The sequence below is a fragment of the Chinchilla lanigera genome, unplaced genomic scaffold (genome assembly GCF_000276665.1).
Source record: "Chinchilla lanigera isolate Chin_1 unplaced genomic scaffold, ChiLan1.0 scaffold00067, whole genome shotgun sequence".
Lineage (NCBI taxonomy): Eukaryota > Metazoa > Chordata > Mammalia > Rodentia > Chinchillidae > Chinchilla > Chinchilla lanigera.
In genome coordinates, this window is record NW_004955468.1 from 11167848 (window position 1) to 11174897 (window position 7050).

Consider the following 7050-nt stretch of genomic DNA (forward strand, 5'->3'; position numbering starts at 1 on the left):
TATTTTGTACTCTCAACAGGGATATGTCAACTATTTGACCTTAACTATCTGATAAATATACTAGCTATGAAAAAGCAGTTGCCAGTGATGTAAACATCTGCACATTTCTGAATAGTTTAAGTGGCTACTAGAACCACTATTCTGGGCTGGGGATGTAGCTCAGTGGCAGAAGCACCTGCCTAGCAAGTGCAAACTCTTGAGTTCAATTCCCAGTGCCAAAAAAAAAAAAAAAAAAAAAAAACAAAGAAAGAAAGAAGAGAAAAGAAAAAAGAAAAGTTCCAGAGAACCACAGCCTAGTCTAGACATCAGTTAAACCATGACTGCAGGACTGGATACATTAACTGCTGCATTTTCTCAATGAGCTCTTCCTTGTTTTTGCAGTTCTCTTTTCAATTTGTCAAGACTTCACTTTGCATTTAAAATTTTTTTCTTTGTCCAGTTTTAGCCTGGTGATAAACATCTTGCTTAGGTGAGTGCCCACATGGACGGTCTAGCTATCACCCTCTTTGTGGTGCATAAGCTTGATATACACAACATATTTCTGAATTATCTTCCCTACTCACTGACCACTGTAGTGTCCATGAGCCTCCGTGACCTCATCATCCTTGCAGACGGGCATGGAGTGGACATTGTATTTCTGCTGCAGTTCCTTGCAAAAAGGGGAAGACATAATCTTCCAGCACACATGGATGGGGGCATTCAAGTGGTGTTTGGATTTTGGCTGTGGTCAGATGTCAGGAAAGGGTTGATGGTTACAGTCTACCAGGCACAGGCTAGTTCTGGCTGTGTGCACACAGTGATGGAAATGAGGGACATTTTAGATATAAACCACATGGTTCAAGATGTGTCTGGTTGTCAACTTGACAAGGGGTGGATTGTGGCCACTCATTGTAATATATCAACTTGACTTCAGTAAAAACCTCATAGCAGATTAGTGAAACACAGTTCTGGGTGTGTTTGTAGATGACTGACATGTAGGCCAGCATACTGAGGGGGAACACACATTCCACACTCAAGATGTGGGTGGCATCAATAGACTTACAGCCTGGATGGAATAAAAAGAGAAAAAAGGGTGGTGGTGAGCCTATTTTGGAAGAGCTCCAGTCTTCACATTGTCTTTGGACATCAATCTGCAGTGTTTTCAGTCTTCCAATGTAGACTTTTCTGGTGACTCTTCATTAACCTTCCAGGCTTCGATCTTTCACTTGTGATGTATCCGTTATCCCCTCTTATTTTGTGGCTTCCATCTTCTTAGGCTGAGCAGCTGCTGCATCTTCTGACTCTCCAGCACATGAAATAGCCATTGAGCATTCTTCCACTGCTGATCCAGTAAGCCTATCTAAGAAATCCACTTGTATCAAATAGTTTATGCTAACCATATGATATTTGATGAACACCTGTTTTTCCTCTGTGGTGCTGGAGTCTGAGTAGCTATGGTAATCATACAATGTTGTGCAACTGACGTCAAAGATCAGGGCTCTCTCATTGACAGCACTTCACACATGTTGTGTATTATTGCTGACACCACTGGGAAAAGTGGTGAAAATGAAATTCTATGCTCAGATTAAGACTTTGACAAATTAAATTTTTCCTTTTGGAGACGAATCTATATCATTTTCTGTATTAAACCATAACCATGAGCACAACAGCTTTTCTGTAACCTAACTTGGTGGTGACTTTAAGAACCACAGAAAAAATTTTAACATCTTTAAATAATTGAATTGTTCCTTTTAGTTGAGGAATCTCTATAAATTTATCCCAAGTGATTTATTCTTTCAATATTGGGAATTTAACCCAAGGCCTTCCACAATGAACTATATCCCCAACCCCTTTTATATTTTCTATTTTGAGACACTGTCTCACTAAATTGTTAAGATGCCAAGGCTGGACTTGAACTCACCCAAGTGATCATTTCACTTAATCCAATTCCAAAATCCTGGTTCTGAAATATTCATGGAAAAGTGAAGATTCAACTACTAAAGAATAAAATAAGCTAAGGAAAACTGACCTCTTTGTTAAGATATATTATGAAATTATGGTTCTGAAGACAGTATGATTTCGGTGTAAGGAGTTAGCCAAGGGAACAAAATAGAAACTGTTCAAATCAACCCATGCTTATGTGGAATTATGATATTTGACAGAAATAGAATTATAGATCAGTGGGAAAGCAGGGACTCTTCAGAGAAAATTGCTAGGATAGTTAATTACCCATCCAAAAAAAAATGTACTTGGTTATCTAACTTATATACAATAATCAATTCCAGATGGACTTAAATGTAAAATATAATAACTAAATGCTTAGGAGAAAATTAAGAGATATATGAGAACTAAAACACAAGAATTTTATTTTTATCTGCATTAAATTAATTACTTCAATAAAAGGTACCATCATGAAAATGAACAAGAAAATCCACAAAATAAGAGGAAATATTTGCAAAATATGTTAAGAACAAGAATTCAGAGCTCAGAATACATAAAAATTTGCTATTATCTCATAAAAAAACAGGAACATTTTATCAGGAAAGTGGGTAAATACATAGGTAGGTATTTTGCCTGAGATATTGCCATGAATGGCCAATAAACTTTGTAAAGACATTCAACTCATTTAGCATTCAGTAAAATGTAAATTAAAACCATAATGAGATACCATTTCATATCCAGTAATTGGACAAAAATTAGGAATTATGATACCATTTGAAAACATGTGTATCAGCTAGGACTCCTCTTTTTCTTTGCTAGTTGTAGTATAAATTAGAAGAAACCATTTCAAAATTCTGTTTAGTATTATCTTGTAAAGTTGAAAATTTATATACTCCATGAGCTAATATTTCTTTTCAAAGGTATAAATCTTAGAGAAACTTTTGAATATTTACCTACGAAAGCATGTATTGAACCAAATACAATTTATAATGACAAACATCTGGACACCTCTCTATTTTTTCCCAACAGCAGCAGAGATACAAAACATTGTGGTATATTCACATGATACAATAGTATAGAGTGGTTAAATTAATAAACCACAGTATAAGGTAGTTAAATTAATAAACTACAGCTCTATCCTGAAACATAGAAATATAACAGGATTTTCAAAAGAACTCTCAGAAAACTAGAGTATTATATTTGCATTATTTTATAAAAAATAAACACAACAATGTATCATGTAAACATATATAGGTAAGTAATAAAGGCATAAAATAAATACTATCAAAATAAACGTAAGTATGATTGTAACCACAGATGGGGCTACAAGAATATGGTATAAGGAAATAGGGAAGTGGGAAAATGAGAAATACATAATTAAATGTATCTCTTGAGTTCAGTGAAGTTATTTTATTGTTATGCTTCAAATCTTACATACTGTAAACATAGTGCTTTGCAATTATCAATGTTAAAATGATAAATATGTAATATGTTTTTAAGTAAAAACTAAGATAAGGAAAGATACAAGCCTATATATGGACTCATAACCTCCAGGCAAGACTTCTCTAGCTAAAACTTCACCAATTATGAAAATTGTTCAGGAACTTCTGTTTCCCTTTTACAACTATGTCATCTACTAAATGTATATCTCCTTTATTTTTCAACTCTACTAATACTACATTTCTAATGCTACTTTTGCAGTTGATCTATATATAATATCAGGGTCTTGGCCTAACCCCAATCTTCTAAGTGAGCAGAGAGCAAATGGCTTAAATAAGAGACAGTAGTATGATATTTGGGCCACTAAGAATGTCAGAACTCTCTCTTAGTAGTAAAGACTCTGGGAGTAAAGACAAGGAACCTATATAGGTAGCCCAGACAGTCTGTATTAACTCCGCAGATTTGGGGGCAAAGGAAGAGGAGGGTACAAAAGCCCAAAGCACTGGAAGCTGGAACAAAGGCAGTAAATTTTGCCAATTGAGAGAACTATTTTATCTCTAAGGTTGGTAGCTTTATTGTTGTAGAATAGGGAATGTCAACAGCCCATGTCCTCAGCTGCCTCCACTATAGTGTTATCATGACTTCAGAGCACTATGAATACGCAATTTTCCAAGACACTCAGAGGTCCCTTCCTAGTGAGTAATTTAACCCTTACATAGCCTGGTCTCTGACACTAAAATCTCCTTTTTGGTATTCTTACCAAATGTTACCAAATTCTTACCAAATATTCTTTTCATTTTTCTAAGGATGTTTGCGATTTGCACACTCCAGAATGTGCAAAGACAGACATGTGGCAATCCCGGCATGATCAGGTTTACATAAATAACTCACTATGGAGAATCTACACTTTGACTAGTTTAATTCTGGTTTTGTTTCCTATTTCCCTTTGAGGACAACTAGTTTAAACTAAGAGAAGATGCTAGCCACCTGCTAATTCACTGTAATTTCAACCAGAGGATACATATCTCCTATTTCATGTGCTCTCCTTACACTGCTCCATATCCCAGGGAGAGGTGAAGTCTGTAGTGACACTCTTTGAAGTTGCATGGGATTTGGGGACTGCTTGACTAATATTAAGGAAGTCCAATCCCTGTGGAGAAGCTAAGCATAGCTATATGGAAACCCAGTATGGACTGATTGGCATGTAAATGAGCAAATTCTGACCAAAATTGCATACAGACACTGCATGAGAATTCACTGAATGAACTCAGCATCCCCAGAGACAGAGTGTTAAATAATTTTTGTTGTTTGGTTATAATAAGTACAAGTAGTTTGTTATCTAGCAGTAGATGACTGGAATATTCAGGTTTTAGTACCAGCAATTTTATTTATTTTTTTTATTAGTACTCATTTGCAAGAAATCTCCTTTTATCTTGAGGAGTAGATGCAGGTACAAAATGAAGCTTGTTTTTATTTTTCTTTTGAATCCCCTTCCCACTGCCCTTTGTCTCTAAATCCCTCTTCCCATTTTCATTCTTATTGTTGTTATTATTCCTAGCTCAAACTTATGACATATGTTTACATTCATTGTGAGTATTTGGTACCTGTGCATAGTGTATCTTAAATTTTTTTATTTCCTCTTCTACTTCCCCCTCCCCTCACACTTGGTTTTCTAGACCACCTGCCATTTGCAAGAGATATATCCCCTTATTTCCTTCTATCCATTCTTTATTTTGCTCTTTGTACTTTGCTGTATTCGAATAAGAGGCACAATGTTGTATTTAAGCTTCTGTAACTGATTTATTTCATTCAACATTATATTTTCTAGGTGCATCCATTTTCCTTACAAATGTCTTGAATTTTTCCTTTTTTATTGCCAAGTAGTATTCTATTGTGTATAGATATCACATTTTATTTATCCTTTATCTGTTGGAAGGTATAAAAGCTGCTTTCAGGATCTAACTATCATGAACTATGCCATTATAAACACTGGTATGTATGTATCACTGTAATATGATGTCTTTACCTCTTTGAAGATACCTAGAAGAGTAATAGCAGAGTCAAATAAAATTTCTATGTTTAAATGTTTAATAAGTCTTTGGGGTGATTTCAATAATGGTTATACAACTTTATATTCCCTCCACCAATTTAGGAAGGTTCCTTTTTCACCACAGCTACACTGGCATTTGTTATAGTCTAGATATTAGCCATCTCAGGAATAGCTGGAAAAATGTTTTCTTATTCTGTGGGATGTCTCTTTACTGTACCAATTGATTCCTTTGCTGTGTAGAAGCTTTTAAACTTGATGTAATCCTACTTGTCTATTCCTGTTATTTCTGTTATGTACAATTGGAATTCTGTTATGTACAATTGGAATTCCTGTTATGTACAATTGGAATTCTGTTCCAAAAGTCTTTGAACAGAAAAGACACCAATGGTTCAAGTGTCTTACCTATTTTATCTTCCAGTAGGTTCAATGCTTCTGCTTCAAAGATTGGATCTTTGATCCATTTTGATTTTAGTTTAGTACATGGTGAAAGACATGGGTCTAGAAATTTTAAATATGGACAATGATTGTTGTGCACATGGCCAATTCTACTCAATGCCAGGTTGAGGTAGAAGCACCAAGTATAGTTCTCATGGAAACAGGACTTCCTGGTGCTCAGTCCTTTCCACTGCCTATACAGCTATGTATGGTAAAAAAATGGTTGACCAGAAGTCACAGGCTATTTGGCCACCAACCTATTAACTGACTCTTAATTCCTGTCCTCCTTTATTTTCTGGTTATTTATAAACATGGGCTTTTACTAGCTTTAATTTTCAAATCCTTGAAACATAAAAGGGCACACCCTTCACTGGCAAATAAGGTTGGTAGTACATCCATCTCCAAGTTGTTCTGCTGACATTTTAGCAGTGAGCTCAGATTGTAGCCATGCAAAGCTCTGTCTACCCTGTCTCTATGTTTGCAGTGCTGTTCTAATCATCTCTGCTGCAAGGGGCTTCATATTTACTTCCCATAAGGGAAAATAATTTATTTGTGACTCAATACTTATTTGTGTCTAGTGAAAGCTAGTTCCTAATTGTGACAATTTTATAATTTGGCCTTGATGATTGGTCTCTCATCAGAGTACAAAAGAACTCAATATTTTTAATCAACAGGGTGTCACAAAAGTGAAGTACTGCCAATCTTACTTTGACCCCAAAGCAGTGGTCCCCAACTTTTTCAGTGCTAGGGACTAGTTTCCTAGAAGACATTTTTCTACAGCCCAGGGATGGGGCAAGATGGTTTCAGGATGGTTCAAGCATGTAACATTGACTGTGCACTTTATTTCTATTATTATTACATTGTAAATATATAATGAAATAATTATACAACTCACCATAATGCAGAATTAGTGAGAGCCCTGAGCTTGTTTACCTGCAACTAGATGATTTTATCTTAAGGTGATGGGAGAAAGTAACACAGGAATTATATTTTTTTCTGTCCAGTCTACTGCATAATCTGACTTTGCTTGGTCAGACAGAAAACTGTGCTTCTCCAAGATGGGACGCTATAAATGAAAATGGGCTTCAATGTTTTTGTGGCAAAAATCAGAATATTTTGCTTGGCTTACTCTAGAACATATGGAGATTTGAAGTTATCTCCAATAACATTTAAGGCCACATAAATTGCAATATTAAACAGTTGAT

The 7050-nt window shown here is 35.5% G+C and overlaps 1 pseudogene; it reads right to left on the bottom strand.

Annotated features, from left to right (window-relative positions):
• Positions 1 to 305: 305 nt before the first annotated feature.
• On the bottom strand, positions 306 to 6615 carry LOC102012305 (annotated as a pseudogene).
• Positions 6616 to 7050: the final 435 nt, after the last annotated feature.